Source organism: Armigeres subalbatus, chromosome 2, assembly GCF_024139115.2.
Source record: "Armigeres subalbatus isolate Guangzhou_Male chromosome 2, GZ_Asu_2, whole genome shotgun sequence".
NCBI lineage: Eukaryota > Metazoa > Arthropoda > Insecta > Diptera > Culicidae > Armigeres > Armigeres subalbatus.
The window spans coordinates 245,829,229-245,846,957 of record NC_085140.1 but is presented as its reverse complement, the minus strand read 5'-3'; the positions used below and the strand labels follow the sequence as shown (position 1 = coordinate 245,846,957).

Here is a 17,729-nt window from a genome sequence, read left to right as displayed (position 1 = left end):
TAGGTTGGAACTTTTTAAAAACGAATTCGACATTAGTTGTTAAGCAGGCCAAGCTCCGTTTGGAATGGTGAAGAAATCATAGAAAGTATTGAATAATGTAGTGGGCGATCCTTAGCCGTTCGGTAAGATGCGCGGCTAAAAAGCAAGACCATGCTGAGGGTGACTGGGTTCGATTCCCGGTGACAGTCTAGAAAATTTTCGGATTGGAAATTGTATCGACTTTCCTGGGCATAAAGGTATCGTCGTGTTAGCCTCATGATATACAAATGCAAAAATGGTAACTTGGCTTACAAACTTAACAAAGCGAGACGACAATTTCCCAGTGGAGGATGTAATGCCAATGAAAACAAGAAGTGGCCGATCCAATCCAATCCAACCTTTTAAGGAACATTTTATTTTTTCAACCTACGCTCTCATATTTTCTTCAAAATAAGAAAGTAGGGTAGTGAGCTAATTCCCGTCGTAGTAGGTAGTGCTTGGTTTTCAAATCTAATTTATACGCCAGCCCAACTACTTACTCTAACTAAGTTGTATGCAACACGTATTTTAGAGTTCCTAGTTTTCATTGTGTACTATTAGCGCATTGAACAAATCATAGTTTATTGAGAATCGGCAATCAAAAATACCCTTCAAATTTTTCAAATTTGTCTTATGAAAATCTGTTTACGTCCATGAGAATTTTCATTCGTCCAGTCTAAAATTCGATGGATTGCTGTCAAATAAATCTGTTGGTATTGGTGTGCGATTTCTACAAGTACACCAAATTAGTTTTTTATGCGGTATCATACCGTGTTAAATAAATATAACATAAATTCAACTAATATTGGCCTGTTCTGAATATGATATGTGTACATTGTGAAACATTGAATAGAATATGTGTACGGAGGATGTTCGCGGCTATCCAAGAAATACCTGAAGTGGAGGTCTTCAGATCTACACGCGTAACCAATGATCTACAGGCCTATTTTGTTAATGTAATGTACCCATAGTAGTACATATAACAGCATCTGCGTATGGAAGACGTTCGCGGTTATCCAAGAAAAACCTGAAGTGGAGGTCTTCAGATCTACACGCGTATCCAATGATCTACAGGCCTGTTTTGTAAATGTAATATACCCATTGTGGTACATATAACAGAATCTGCGTATGGAAGATCTTCACGGTTATCCAAGAAATCCCTGAAGTGAAGGCCTTCAGGTCTACACGCGTAACCAATGATCTACAGGCCTGTTTTGTAAATGAAATATATCCATTGTGGTACATATGATAGAATCTGCGTATGGAAGATCTTCACGGTTATCCAAAAAATCCCTGCAGTGAAGGCCTTCAGGTCTACACGCGTAACCAATGATCTACAGGCCTATTTTGTTAATGTAATGTACCCATTGTGGTACATATAACAGAATCTGCGTATCGAAGACGTTCGCGGTTATCCAAGAAATACCTGAAGTGGAGGCCTTAGATCTACACGCGTATCCAATGATCTACAGGCCTGTTTTGTAAATGTAGTTTACCCATTGTGGTACATATAACAGAATCTGCGTATGGAAGACGTTCGCGGTTATCCAAGAAATACCGGAAGTGCAGGCCTTCAGATCTACACGCGTATCCAATGCTCTACAGGCCTGTTTTGTAAATGCAATATACCCATTGTGGTACGTATAACAGAATCTGCGCATGGAAGATCTTCACGGTTAGCCAAGAAATCCCTGAAGTGAAGGCCTTCAGGTCTACACGCGTAACCAATAATCTACAGGCCTGTTTTGTAAATGTAATATATCCATTGTGGTACATATGATATAATCTGCGTATCGAAGATCTTCACGGTTATCAAAAAAAACCTGAAGTGGAGGCCTTCAGATCTACACGCGTAACCAATAATCTACAGGCCTGTTTTGTAAATGCAATATACCCATTGTGGTGCATATAATAAAATCTGCATATGGAAGATCTTCATGGTTATCCACAAAATACCGGAAGTGAAGGCCTTCAGGTCTACACGCGTAACCAATGATCTACAGGCTTGTTTTTTGAATGTTATGTACCCATTGTAGTACATATAACAGAATCTGCGTATGGAAGACGTTCGTGATTATCCAAGAAATACCTGAAGTGGAGGCCTTCAGATCTACATGCATAACCAATGATCTACAAGATGGTTTTGTAAATGTAAGGTCCCTTTAATATCGACTCATGGAGGTTTCACAGTAACAGAATCTGCGTATGAAAGCCGTTCGCGGATATCCAAGAAATACCTGAAGTGGATCATTTCAGATCGACACGCGTAAATAACGATCTGAAGGCCTGTTTTGAATATACAATGTACCCATTATTTTTGCCTTTCTCATACAACAAAGTTGTACCGAAAGGCTATCATTTCACTCCAAGAACGAACTTTTTATAGAAGGCCCGGAGACCCATAGTGTTATATACCAATCTACTCGACTCAACGAACTGTATGCATGTGTGTGTGTGTATGTGTTTGTGTATGTGTGTGTATGTGTGCACAAAAGCTAAGAAAAACATTTGACAACTTTTCTTATAGCAATCCTTAGCCGATTTTCTCGCAACAAGTTTTATTCGATAGAAGGCAAAGCCTAGTTGATCGCGTTTGAAAGTTATTACGAAAATGGTACATTAAACCGAGCCATATAAGCGACATATAAGGTTGGTGTCTTGACTAAATGCGAGAAAGGCAGTATCACAATTCGGTGAACTAAGTTGGGTTTTTTTTCTTTGAGGTCGTTCAACAATGATGTCACAGGTTTTAGGAGGGGAGGGGTTTGTAAGATTTTGTGACACTGCATATACAAGGTATACAAAAAAAGCGTGACAGAGGAGAGAGGGGGGTCTAGAAATCTAAAATAGTGGACGTCATATTTGAATCATCCCTTTATTTGCGTGTTTTTTAAGTTTAACATCAAGTTCAACACAAATGTGTTCAATATGAAGAGAGCATAAACCATATTTAAAATCGGAACATTGATCTTCAGCTACGCGTGAAGATCAAATTGCTTACTCCAGGGATTTCTTGAATGACCAAGAACATATGCTGTGAGGGCATTCTGTTATTCGTACTACAGAGAGCATGTACCTTCTTTGAAACCGGAAAATTGATCATCAGCTACGCGTGTAGATCGAAAGGCCTTACTCCAGGGATTTCTTGGATGACCAAGAACATATGCAGTGAACGCATTCTGTTCTTTGTACTACAGAGAGCATGTACCATATTTGAAACCGGAAAATTGATCTTCAGTTACGCGTGTAGATCGGAAGGCCTTACTCCAAGGATTTCTTGGATGAACAAGAACATATACAGTGAACGCATTCTGTTCTTTGTACTACAGAAAGCATGTACCATATTTGAAACCGGAAAAGTGATCTTCAGTTACGCGTGTAGATCAAAAGGCCTTACTCCAGGGATTTCTTGGATGACCAAGAACATATGCAGGAACGCATTCTGTTCTTTGTACTACAGAGAGCATGTACCATATTTGAAACCGGAAAATTGATCTTCAGTTACGCGTGTAGATCGAAAGGCCTTACTCCAGGGATTTCTTGGATGACCAAGAACATATGCAGTGAACGCATTCTGTTCTTTGTACTACAGAGAGCATGTACCATATTTGAAACCGGAAAATTGATCATCAGTTACGCGTGTAGATCAAAAGGCCTTACTCCAGGGATTTCTTGGATGATCAAGAACATATGCAGTGAACGCATTCTGTTCTTTGTACTACAGAGAGCATGTACCATATTTGAAACCGGAAAATTGATCTTCAGTTACACGTGTAGATCGAAAGGCCTTACTCCAGGGATTTCTTGGATGACCAAGAACATATGCAGTGAACGCATTCTGTTCTTTGTACTACAGAGAGCATGTACCATATTTGAAACCGGAAAATTGATCTTCAGTTATGCGTGTAGATCGAAAGGTCTTACTTCAGGGATTTCTTGGATGACCAAGAACATATGCAGTGAACGCATTCTGTTCTTTGTACTACAGAGAGCATGTACCATATTTGAAACCGGAAAATTGATCTTCAGTTATGCGTGTAGATCGAAAGGTCTTACTTCAGGGATTTCTTGGATGACCAAGAACATATGCAGTGAACGCATTCTGTTCTTTGTACTACAGAGAGCATGTACCATATTTGAAACCGGAAAATTGATCATCAGTTACGCGTGTAGATCAAAAGGCCTTACTCCAGGGATTTCTTGGATGATCAAGAACATATGCAGTGAACGCATTCTGTTCTTTGTACTACAGAGAGCATGTACCATATTTGAAACCGGAAAATTGATCATCAGTTACGCGTGTAGATCAAAAGGCCTTACTCCAGGGATTTCTTGGATGATCAAGAACATATGCAGTGAACGCATTCTGTTCTTTGTACTACAGAGAGCATGTACCATATTTGAAACAGGAAAATTGATCTTCAGTTACGCGTGTAGATCGGAAGGCCTTACTCCAAAGATTTCTTGGATGAACAAGAACATATACAGTGAACGCATTCTGTTCTTTGTACTACAGAGAGCATGTACCATATTTGAAACCGGAAAAGTGATCTTCAGTTACGCGTGTAGATCAAAAGGCCTTACTCCAGGGATTTCTTGGATAACCAAGAACATATGCAGTGAACGCATTCTGTTCTTTGTACCACATAGAGCATGTACCATATTTGAAACCGGAAAATTGATCTTCAGTTACACGTGTAGATCGAAAGGCCTTACTCCAGGGATTTCTTGGATGACCAAGAACATATGCAGTGAACGCATTCTGTTCTTTTTACTACAGAGAGCATGTACCATATTTGAAACCGGAAAATAGATCTTCAGTTACGCGTGTAGATCGAAAGGCCTTACTTCAGGGATTTCTTGGATGACCAAGAACATATACAGTGAACGCATTCTGTTCTTTGTACTACAGAGAGCCTGTACCATATTTGAAACCGGACAATTGATCTTCAGTTACGCGTGTAGATCGGAAGGCCTTACTCCAGGGATTTCTTGGATGATCAAGAACATATGCAGTGAACGCAATCTGTTTTTTGTACTACAGAGAGCATGTACCATATTTGAAACCGGAAAATTGATCATCTACGTATTCTTTCTCTGTACCACAAGGAGCATGTACCATACTTAAAACAGGACTGCAAATCTTTGTTCCTGATCTCAAGCCATTTCTTGGATAACTGGACGACTTATCTGTGACTTTATGCAGAATAACTATCATTTCGGTCAATTTTGAAAGTCAAACTTAAAAGTTTATTTCGGTTCCAGTTAACAAAAATTTCTTATTGCAATCCCATTTCGACCGCATAAAAATGGTTTCGATTGTGCTGCCATTCAGTTAAATGCCTCAGTCTGTCAAACAACTAACACACATGCTTAACATGTACGTGGGTAGTGCTGCCAACTGATTTCTGTTATGAAATTATTTCTCCTGTTTCAAACTTTTGGAATAGTGGAAAATTTTAGTGTGAATGACGAGTGCGTATGAAAAATATTTATTTGGAAGACTTTTCTTTTATTACACTAGCGGAAAATAATTGAAAAACCCACTTTTATTGACTGCATGATGTATTATCAGATGTGTAACATAAGATTATTTCAGTTCAAACTGCCAGTTTGGCAACGCGTTTTTCGACTATAAACAAGGCGACGAAGAAAATAAATTTCAAACGCTCTAAAGTTTGAAAAAACAGATCATTTGAACGCCTTCCGATAGTTATTTTTCAATTATTTTTCACTTGAGCAATAAACATTGCTTTTATTTAGTGCGCAGTGAGAAATTTAGGTGAAAAAGTGCGGTGAAAAGCAGTGAATTAAGTTGATTTTGGTGACGGTGTTGCGCGTCTTCTACAGCAGTGAACGAACTGGATTTTCCTTCGTCGCACGGATAACGTAGGAAATTGTGAAAAGGTCACTGCCGCAAAGTTAAATTTATCTGTATTTCAAGTAAGTAACACCGGAATGTAATTTAAATGAATGCAGATCGTAGTGTACACTTTTTTATATCTCGCCAGATGGTTAGTTCATTATTTTAGTTTACGATTCGCGAGTATTTAGTGATTTAGAATTTGATATGACGAATGCTAGCGCCATGGACGAATTAGCGCATAACCCTATTAAGGGGGTACAATGAACCACGCGATTATGCATGAATGGATGGAAAGTACATGTGCACACATTTATGGAGACGCTTGGTTGATTATAATCACGGTTGAGGCTTACACAAATGGCAAACAAAATTTGGTGTTCAAAGACTCTTTTAGACCTAAGCGACAACTAAACGTCGTGATTCTATCGTTGGGTCGCTGCAGGCCATGTTCCATTTAGGCTTCCATATCAACAGCGACAGAATCGCAGTCGCCATGCGATAGAATCGCGTCCTTAACCTTAAACTATTTTATTTTGGAAACTTAAACTAGTCTATTTTTGATATGTTTGTCAAGATAAAATATGTTTCAATCAAAAATAAGAGAGCAAGGAAAAGAAATTGTTTCGTGATTTATACATATATAATCAAGTCGAAAGTTTAAATACAAAGCTTTCGTGAAAATGGATTGAAAATCGCACCAGATCAAAAGGTTGATAATATCATAATGAACACAAGTTTAAGTTTGTAATCAATGCACAGTAATATAAAAAATCGTTGCACACAAACTACGGAAAATGAAACAGAATTTGCTTGGCGGTTTAAATATGAGCCGGTTCTCAACAATAACGCCACAGTTTGTTTGGCTCGGGAACGACGAAGATCAGCACAGTGATGCTTCCGTATGCAAAAAGTTGTTAAAAGCAGTATCCCGGGGATGCACTCAGTGCTTCCATACCTCGGATTGTCTGGCTCGAAAAGAAGCGAACCATTACGGAACCACGCCACCGACGACCGGACCATGAAGCATTAATGAAGGTTTCCTTCGCATCTTCAGCGTTAGCAGTATTTCAGCTTTCTGTTGGCTTTTTGGTGGATATGGATAATAATTTACGAAGCAACCTTTTTGGCTTCTTGCCAGTGAATATTTGTGTGGTTCTAACATCACCGTTATGTGCCGCAAGTGCTCGATAATAAAACGAGTAGTTAGGGTATGGATGGAATCCTTTCATTTATTACGAATTATGTGATTCTTGGTAGAATTATCATAATCCAACAGCATAAACATTGTCATCCAAAATTACTTTACCCGATGGATCTAAAAATCTGCTTTAATAGATTTATTTAATATAACAAGAAAAACAATTCTGTAGATTAGTTTTACGACAGGATGAACAGATTTACCATTATAACATGTTCAAGTGTAATCGAACATTATAAATCTCTCTGGTCGAATCACCATAGCAATAACCACAATGCATAGTGTTGATCTTTGGACTACGGGTTGGAATATTGACGTATTGCTGTCAGCACCAAGGAAAGGTATAGATATAAGAGTTGTAGGGTTAGAGGTTAAGCCGCACGAAATGCGGTCTATATAGAACCCAGATTTGCGTTTAAAAAAGATTTCAGTTTTCTATCAAACGCTTCTGTACATCAATCGGAATATGAGCCTATTCGGGATTTGAATCAAAACGGTAACTTAACCGACCGTCAGCTGCAGTCTTTATCGAAGCTCTCACACAACATTGTCGAGTGCATAAAAAAGGACAACTCCTAATATTCATGCCTTGTGCCTTTCGGGCGCAGTCGTGGCCTTCGATGTGACAAATGCTTCCACATTCCGATGGCTATGCAACTGAAAGCACTGCGCTTCGAAGGCAGTCTGCGGAGAATCACGTTTTCGCATTCTTGGCAGTTCTGGCAAATTTCAATCATGGCATCCCATCATGAACAAGACACTGTCGCCTGAGTGAAGGTCGACAGCCGAAAATTTTGCGAATATTTGAATAAACTCCGGAGGGTGTAGTACTAATTAGATTTTGATGTTATCGCATCGTTCGCCAAAAGTAGTGCCAACAGTCAGCTATTTAGCCAACCGCCGAATGGCACACGTAAATAACTGGTAGGTAAATCTTTCAACGATCATGGATTGGAGGAGTGAAATTTTGATCTGTGGTACAATATTTTATTCATCATGCAATAGTTGAAGCATTTGGAAGAGTTCATTAATTTAACGTGGTGAACAATCGTATACACCCAGTTCTTGTTTTACACGGTTGGATTTTATTCGATTATGACCTTTGGCGTCCGAGACGAGCCAGCCTTGTGCTGAAAGTCTCGTTAATAAAGACAAAAAACTCAAAGGTGCAGCCCAATCGGGTTGTACGCAAAGGTGACGTAGGACTACGTAGCTATTCGAAATTGATAGTATTTGCCATAATAATTTGTGTCGTTTTATTAACATTGAGCAAACTGCTCGGAGGCCAACTGAATCAAGAGGTCGAATAGTTGTTCCCAGTTGGATGGACTTTGAGTCTCTAACCGTGGAATTAACATGACTCATTGGCCGCTGAAGCCACTCGCCAAAACAATCCATTTTCGCAATTAACTCTTTCTTTCCATAAAATACTGGTCCTGAGAAGAACCAATTTTCTTTTCCCAATGCGTCTTTCCAATAACTAACTGCATCCAAACGCTTGACAGTACCTTGCGTTGCAATTGTCCGACCGCTTTCGTGCTGCTGTGTCCGCTCCGCTGCATCGAATGTCGAACCGAATCCCGATCAAAACGGCTCGCGCGCGCCGAATAGCAGCTTTCTTGTACTTAATAAATTAAGCCCGTTAGCCCCGCCCCTTTGTGATCTATTAGGTGTAAATATAATGTGCACTCATAACGATTATTGAAGGGGCGGGGCTAATGGAATTACTTCATTAGATATAAGAAAGCTGCTTTTCGGCGCGCGCGAGCTATTTCGATCGGGATTTCGCAGACAACGCACCATTCGGAGAATGACAAATTCTAAGAATCCTATGAAATTTTCTCGATTCTGAATTTGGTTATGAGATGTAGTTTATCTTAGATGTGCATTGTTACGAGGAATAACAACAGAAATTTGACTCAAGACGAAGTTTTTCCATCTTACCAATTATTATCTCTTGCCATCTGTCTGTCCGAGCGACGTTTACCGATGGGTGGTTGCTGTAGAAAGTTTCCACTGAGGTGGCGTCTTCATTGATTTTATACAAAAGAAGGTTGATCCGACTATCCGAAATAAAATGTCTTCAAAGTACAAAACTCAATCGTAAATAGCGAATTTGATAGCGCGTCGGAGGGAGATGATTTAGTGAATTTGAATGGATGGAATCACTAACAGCAACCAAACTACCACGCCAAACCCGATGCCACCGAAACAGTCCATTTTCGCAATTAACTCTTTCTTTTCGTAAAATGTTGGTCCTGAGAAGAACCAATTTTCTTTTCCCAATGTTCCTTTCCAACTAACTGACACCACAATTTGTAATAAATTTCAGCATCGGCATTGGTGGTGCGGGATCGCCACAGTGCTATTTTTATGGTCAACCTTTTCTTCATATCAAATTCTGGTTCGTTGAGGTTGAATGATCTGCAGCAACATATCGAGCACCACCACCAATGCGATGGATTTCCTTTGAAAATGTCATTAGCGCCTTCGTGATGTTGTGTCCGCTCCACTGCGATCGCTTTGATGCGTCTGCTCTGCGTAAAATCTTGTTCAAACTGAGGATTAGATCCAAACCCGCAAGTGATTGATTTTTGATGTCTGTGCTAGTGATGCATGTACGTGATTGGTTGGTTGACCTATTTCTAAACTTTTTATCAATTTTCGATAATAAATAGTTAAAATTCAATATTTTCATATAAATACAAAGAAGCGTTGACTCATCCTTGATCGAATGGTCCAAAAATATTGAAAATCCATCGAGAAACGGCTTAGATATTAAAGTTTAAAGTCTATCATATTTTCGTGACGGTCCCCGATTTTCGCAATCGTAAAGTGTACCCCAATATAGAAAACTCAAACGTAGTCCTACGTCAAAAAAAAACCTTTTGCGTCAATGGAACTATGGGCATCCCCCACGAAAAAATTCACAAAAAATGAAAGAAAATTCAGATTGTTTTTCAAAAGCTCTAGAAATTCAGGTGAGCAGTGTGTAACAACTGGATTGTTTGAAGGCATCAGATTTTTTTTTCATATTCTGATTCTGCTGGAAATACTGATCCGATCCCTAATTTTCCCAAACTTTTCAAGCCCTGAAATTACTGAATCACGCCTGTGTTGCAAGGTCCAACGCTGTTAAGTTGGTTCAATCGTGCAAAAATTTCGAAAATAAAATTTTAAAAAAGACAACTACATTTTACTTTTACTTATGGGTCCTGTACACCACCAGTGGTGCAAAGGACCGGCTTAAAAGATCTCCATCCATGTCCAGCTATCGCCTTAACCTGTTGCCAGGTTAGATTTCCGTCGACTTCTTTAATTTTTTATTGGGACTTCGCCGCCGTAAGCCTCTAATGCTTGTTTACAGATTTCATTTTTGTCTCTACGTAAGGTGTGGCCTACCCAGCGCCACTTCCGATCCCGAATTTCAGTTGCTATCGGCCTTCCCAAGTCACTCTCTTGTCGAAAATTGATTTCTGTGACTTATATATTGATATTGGAGTTGCTGCAACCAAAACAAGCTAAAGAGTGTTACTAGGGTCTGCTGACGACGACGATCGAGCTCGTTGTTTGATATCCAGTTGCGAAACCACCAGGCACGAATTATGTACCGCAGGCATCTGTTTAAGAACACCTGCAGTTATTGAGTGTTCTCCACTGATACGCATCATGTTTCGCTTGCGCATAACAGTACAGATTTCACGTTTGAGTTGAAAACTAGGTTTTTGGTGCGTTCACATATCTGCCTGTTTTCCAAATATTTCTTAAACTCGCAAAGACAGCCCTCGCTCTCTTGATCCATGCGTTTATGTCGATCGTGGTACCGCCATGTGATGCCATTTGGCCACCAAGATATTGGAAGCTTCCTGTTGAAGAGGAGCACACACGACTCTTTTTTGACGCGGGAACATGGGGGGTGTGGGGCGCACCGCCACAAAAAGTGGTTGGGAAGTTAACGATTTTAAAGATTTTGGAATCAATTTACGACATTAAAAACAATGGATTAATGGATCAATGCGTTTTTATGGAATGTGTGTATCTTGTGTATGTGTATCTTCAATCTAGCCCCCACTGTCTGGCAGTGGTATTATGGAAGAAAGCCATCTTTAATAAAGTCAGCTTTAGTCCGGGAGTTAGAAGGTGTTAGCTCTACTGCAGCTCCAGTGACCCATTTCAGACTGCCTGGTAACTCACGTGCAGTCTGAGGTCACTTTCACTTGCAATAAGCCCCACCTGTTTATGCTACCATTATCAATTGGATAATGGGTCCACAAACAAACTTCTGGATTTTTAAATCCAGCGCGTATTTAGTTTTGGAATCATATAAAAACATATTGAAACAATCTCACCAAATTGATCAAATTTCGGATAAATTAACTGAGAAAGAGAAGACCACAATTAGTGTCCACAAAAAAATTACTACTCTTCCAGCGCTATTCCGAGCAATTCGTTGATGATCCATATTTTCCTGGTATTATTACACATTCAAACATATTTTCATCAAATACATCCGCGCATATAAACTACACAAACGATTTCGCGCGCTCAATGTTTTCATATTTGACCATATATTTGGAAAGTACATCATTTCAATCAGTATCGCAGTCTATTTAACAACAACTCTACGCTACAACTGAGTTTTCATATGCATGCAAACACCATCAGACGAAGCAAATTATCTTAATTATGATATCGCATCCTTTGCAGCACACGGTACTCAGATCGGGCGGAGTGATGTACGGAAATAGCAACATCGGATCTTGCTCGCTAGACTCGTCTTTAAGCCAAAAGTCATCTTGCGAAATTTCACATAGCCGAGCCGAACTGAACGTTTATCTGAATCTGTTATTAGGTCGCTTTCGGCCAAACTACATTTGCGGACAATCCATTTGCGACCTGATAACAGTTTCGGCTTAAAACGACTAAAGTAGAGAGGTTATGAATTTTCGTTCAATAAGACCAATCGCGGTAATTGTAATTTGACCAAACTGGTGGACGGCAGATGACATATTCGGCCGAATGACCTGTTAGGGAATACGACTTTTTCGGACAATTTTCGGTTTGGCCGTATTTTGCTTTCAGCCAATGGAATTTCCCAGAAAAATCTTATGGACAATACAGTAGTCGTTAGATAACTGCAACATGTTTACGCCACGCCACTGCCGCTGGATAAAATGGCTTTTGGCGTGACGCCGAAAACGTCGCCGCCGACCAAAATTCTGACCAACCCCGCCGCCGACGAATATTGGACCGGTACACACCTCTAAACAGGGCTATTATATTTATGATGATATGTCAATATAAAATCGCAAATGCCTATTTCACCACTTTCAATTTTTTTGAAAACATATTTGTTTTTGAATCTTTATAACCTTTATTTTGATGACTCTTGAAATAATTGTACTAGTCAACACACAGATGCTTCTCAAAACTACTTGATTCTATCGTGCCGATTGTTTATCTACAAAATTATTTAAATTATTATGCTTCGCTCGATGGATTTCTAATCTTCTTTCGTCAAAAGCAACGCACAATTCAAACGCATGGTCCATTATTCACCAATTAATTACATTCACCTTCCTTCAACTATTACATTGTATAATGGAGAAGAAAGGAACCATAACTGCACCATTGATTGATAAATCTGGGTTTGTGAAAACATTAATTCATAATCTATCGAGGGTTCCAATGGTGGAGTAAACATTTTCATCGCACATACAGGAAAACGCTTTTTGGTTTGGAACTGATTGCGATGACGATTTTGCAAGCATGAGCATTAGCATGAGCATTATGACCGCACAATTCGTAGTTGCTACTCCGTGATTGACTAGAACCTGCGAAATTGTACAGAGAACACAATAAATGGGGCTTGGGACCCATCAAATATATTATATTAACAATATAGCTCACTCTCATGCAATACTGGCGACCCATGATTTGGCGTATGTGGCGCCACCCGTGGCAGAAATGCAACTACTACACGCTAAAATTTCACGCAACCCTACACTGAACCAAAACTTCATCCTGACATCGACTGACACTTGATTTGGCCCTGCCCCTTAACGAGAATCATTCGCTTTCAGGATGATCGTCATTTGCCTGCTCCCATTCGCTTGCGTGCGTCGCGTATGACAGTCATCCGATTTCCAATAAATAATGGGTTGGTTGAAAAATGAAAAGCATTCGATTATCGGTTGATTTCAGGATGGTTTTGAAATAAATTTGATTTGAAAGTAATATGATTTGTAGTTTGGGAGCCGAATCTGTATTGAGTTTTTATGAAGAAAATAAAAAAAGAAATACAATTTTTGATGCACGTTTTATTTACATTTTCTTAACATCGCTCTCGTTTTTATTCTATGATTTTTGTGTTTGCATTGGCTTTTCAGTAGAAATTCGTTGATCTAACCTGGCATCGTTGAGTTGCATCTGAATTGAAATATGGGATATCGTGTTCCAGCACGGTAATTTCTGTGTCGGTGGTGGTTACTTCTCATCGCGGCAAAGCGACCGTTCAGCTGGTCAAACCTTGAAGAAAAATAGAACAGTGTTCTTGATTTAATTGCGTTCTGCATATTCGCAATAATAATTTTCTTACCGGATGTTTCAGGGACGAAAAATTCTCCGAATATCCAATCAAGTAATGTGCAACCTGTGCGTCTGAAGCAATAAAATAGTTATTGTCAGAGTGTAACTGAATGTTTAGAAATGCTTTATCACTCACCTATTTCCTCAGAACAAAATGTTCTCCAACTTAAGTTACCACCGAATCGATTGCAAATGGCGACAATTCAACGGTGAATAAAATTATCGGACCTCTACTGTCAGAAAAGCATTATAAAACTAAATGATAACCGTAACGGGGTGCGACCAACACGAACATCACTTATGTTTTGGGTTTTCATTCGGTCGATACTGCGTCTTCCTATAATCGGATGACAAATCATTTGGAAACGGTTAGAAAACCACCTGTTTCTCGTGCAGCTATCTCATAGGATTTTGATGATTTTACATTCACTTTATTTCATCATACGCAAATGGGATGAACCGGTTTGTGGACAATGGGAATTACAAATCAGACTTTTTTGGCAGGATGTTTGGGTTCAGTGTAATTGACGCAAGTGGTGTCAAATCTAAATAGCACGAGTCCTTCATGAAAAGGACGGAATGGCAAAATTGTGGAATTGATTTTTTTTACTAGCTAGTTTGTTTTATTTGAGATTTTTATCGATCATTTTTCGGCAAACTAACTCGTCATAAACATGGCCAATCGACAGGAAGCGTAAACTCGATTTCTAGAGTTTGGACACTTCCATCCAGCAGATGGTCTTTTTTGTTTCTTTTGGGGTGTGCCACTGCGACCAGTTCCTTCTGGCGCGGGGTTCATTGTAAATCAAAACAATACTCCTTGTGGGATTCAATATTAACGTAAAGCAATTGCACGAAATAAATTATTCTAGGAATAAGTAAGCTTGAAATTTTAGTATTTTACCAGCGTTATGCAGATTCGTACCTATCAAAAGATACACAGTTCAAGTTATTCTGAAATTACCCAATGACAGGGTAGATTTATTCCATTTCTGCGACCTCTAGAGAATTGTCAAAATCTGGATAAATGTCAAAATAAATCTGGGCCATTTGTCTCAAATCTGGGTAAATGGAACCATTTTCAGATTTAACAACATGCTTCACGATAAAAATTTCTCATTTTATCGATGGCAGCAAAAATAAGGTAAGAAAAGTGAAATACTTTATGGAAGACATTCTTACTGCGTTCAATGGATAAAAAATTAATGCCGTCAGAAAAATGAATTTATCTTTCAATTTCTAACCATTTTACAAAACCCAAGGTCAAAAATATCTGGGCGAATTTCACCAAGTGTGACATAGACACGTAAAAACATGTTTATCCTAAAATAAGAAACTGTTTTTTTGACAGGGTGACTTTTTACTCAAAATGGGTAAAATGAGAATAGCCTGTACCAGTGTCAACAAACATTTTCAGGATATACGTCACATCTACACGCTTAAATAATAATGATCAAAACAAGTTTATCGAGCATTTCAGATAACAGATGGTGCTGTATTCACTAGTAAGGCTGGCTCTATTTCGATGTATGGGGAAGAGCGAAGTGACCTATATTGTTAATATGGACCCATTCTCAATGTACACGTTTCGGGAGCTCAAACATCTAAAGTCAATAACGGTACCGGTCACGTCCTTACGGTCATATAGGAAGGGAAGGATTGTTAGTCCGACTCTAGTTGCTACTAGAGACCGAGTATACCTCTGCATCTCCACGATTGTCATGGGACAGTTACAAAGGATAATTCATCTGGATTCACTTCGGTAAGTGATGCGATCTATGGGATGGGAAATACAGTGTTGACCCGATTTTGTCACTCCCCGATTTTTTATACCCCCGATTTTGTCTACCCCCGATTTTATCACGTTTTCGACCCGATTTTATCACGTCCCGATTTTGTCACGTTTTCGACCCGATTTTGTCACCCCAAAAAAAAATCATTTTTTTTTGTTTTCGTAACTAATACCAAAATAATATTGATTTTCATGAAATAATTTTCACCGCCTGTAGTTTATTACGAACGACTTCTGAGTACCTGGGAAATATTCTGTAAGCAATTTCGACAAGAAATTACGGGTACCGTTCACGCATTTGGCCTTTCCAAGGCATAAAATGATTCATATTTGAAGAATGAATTAAAAAAAATGAAAATATTTTTTTCCCAATTTTGTCACATACCCTGTTTTATCACCCCAAAATTCACCAGGGGGTGATAAAATCGGGATATTACTGTAACACTAATTCGCTAGCTCGCCACTGGACAAATGTTAAACCATGCACGTCCGGTGGCATACGAAAACGGAGGAGAATCGTTTTGGACGACCGAACGGACGCGCAGTACTCTGTAATCACTTGCCTGTTTGAAGATCGCACTTGTCTCGACCGGAGCAAACTTGCTTAGGGTCTCTTCACAAATTACGTAACGCAAAAATCCGAGTTTTTGACCCCCTCCCTCCCGCTCGTAACAAAAAGTAACATTTTTCGCACACCCTCCCTCCCCTATATAACGCGTAACTGAGAAAATTTTAAATATTTTTTTTCTTTCTCTGGAGCATGTGGGTTTTGGTATTTATTGAAAACTGTTAGAATATGAACGGCACATGATCAAAACCAAGGATATCAAGAATGCAGCTAGTAAAAACTAAAATAGAATTTGCGACTATGGCCATTCAAATTTTAGTTCAGCGTGACTGTTCTGTCGAGAAATACGATATTCGCTTTGTTCTTTTACGGTCCCGCTATGATTTCGGTAGTGACTAACACGATAACAATAGACATATCATTTTTTAATTGGACTGTTTATGTGGTTGAAAGAGGTTGAGCTACAATGCAATTGCTTGGAATGAAAATGCCTCAAAATTTAACAAAAATTATTCGAACAAAACTCGCTGTCTTTTAGGACTCCCAAAAAAACATCAAAATAGCCTGCACTAATGAAAAGTAAAAAATTACGAAGACTAGCATGAGACAATTATGTGTAGCATGGTAGTGAAGAGGGTAGATTAGTACGTATTTATCGTCATGATTAAGACATATTAGAAATTACTTCAATCAGTGATTTAAAAAAAACTTTTATTCGCGTTATGCGTAACATTTGCTAGTATCTACCCCCTCCCCCACCTTTTAGTGTAACAAAGTATAACGCAAGTTGGACCTCCCCCATCCCCCCAAAAGCGTTACGTAATTTGTGAACAGACCCTTACTAGAAAAACACGACTGTAAAGGAAACAAACTTTTACTTTCTCTAATTGCGATGACGATTTGGCAAGGAGCACAAAGGAGGTAGGTAGGCATTCTTAGGTAAGCAGCATGGTTTGAATTATAATTTCCAACCTATCAATGTGTAACTGTGATTTGAATACCAAAATACACTTTATGAGCTCGGACAATGACAAATATTTGCAGGTTTACAAATTGAGTAAAGCGCGCATCCTAAGCACTTCACTGTTGTCCTTCTGATACCAGTTCAATCGAGGAGCTACACCCAAAGCACCTGTCAGCCATGGTGGAGCTCAAACACCGTCTTTGGACATATAAGATTGATGGGTAAGAGAAAAATGCCATCGAATTTGTGCCAGACAAACCCAACATATGTAATTGTATATTATATTCTTGACTCATTATATGACGTCGAGATGTGCATATCTTCTCAGTGGTACAGCTAAAGAGAATAGTACAACTTGCAACATTTTACTATACCAACTGTAACAGCTATAATAAAATCAACCTCCGATTAAGAATGTTTTGTGATGCATGTTCCCGAATTAATGCAAATTAGTTATATGACAAACAAACTAGGTTCAATTAGAAGAATTTATGCGATGTGGCGAATTTTAAAGCCATATTGAAATTATTTCTAGCCAAAAGAACGCACACGGACTGGAATGGCAATCCGAGTGGCAAAAATCCGGTCAGTAAATCGTCTCTCCACAGTCATTCAGGCTGTACTGTCGCTTTGTGCGATAATGCAATTTATTTCAATGGCATATATTTAAAAATATCGGTAACCGGTTGGGCGATAATTGCGTTAAATGACCGCATGCATAATCGCTCAAAAATG

At 39.0% G+C, this 17,729-nt stretch overlaps 1 long non-coding RNA gene across 1 annotated transcript; it reads right to left on the bottom strand.

Annotated features, from left to right (window-relative positions):
* Nucleotides 1–13,361: 13,361 nt before the first annotated feature.
* Nucleotides 13,362–14,092, bottom strand: LOC134216123 (uncharacterized). Its single transcript, XR_009980503.1, has 3 exons — nt 13,807–14,092; nt 13,681–13,742; nt 13,362–13,610 (listed from the first exon to the last, which is right to left on the bottom strand). It is a non-coding gene; the product is annotated as an uncharacterized LOC134216123 (long non-coding RNA).
* Nucleotides 14,093–17,729: the final 3,637 nt, after the last annotated feature.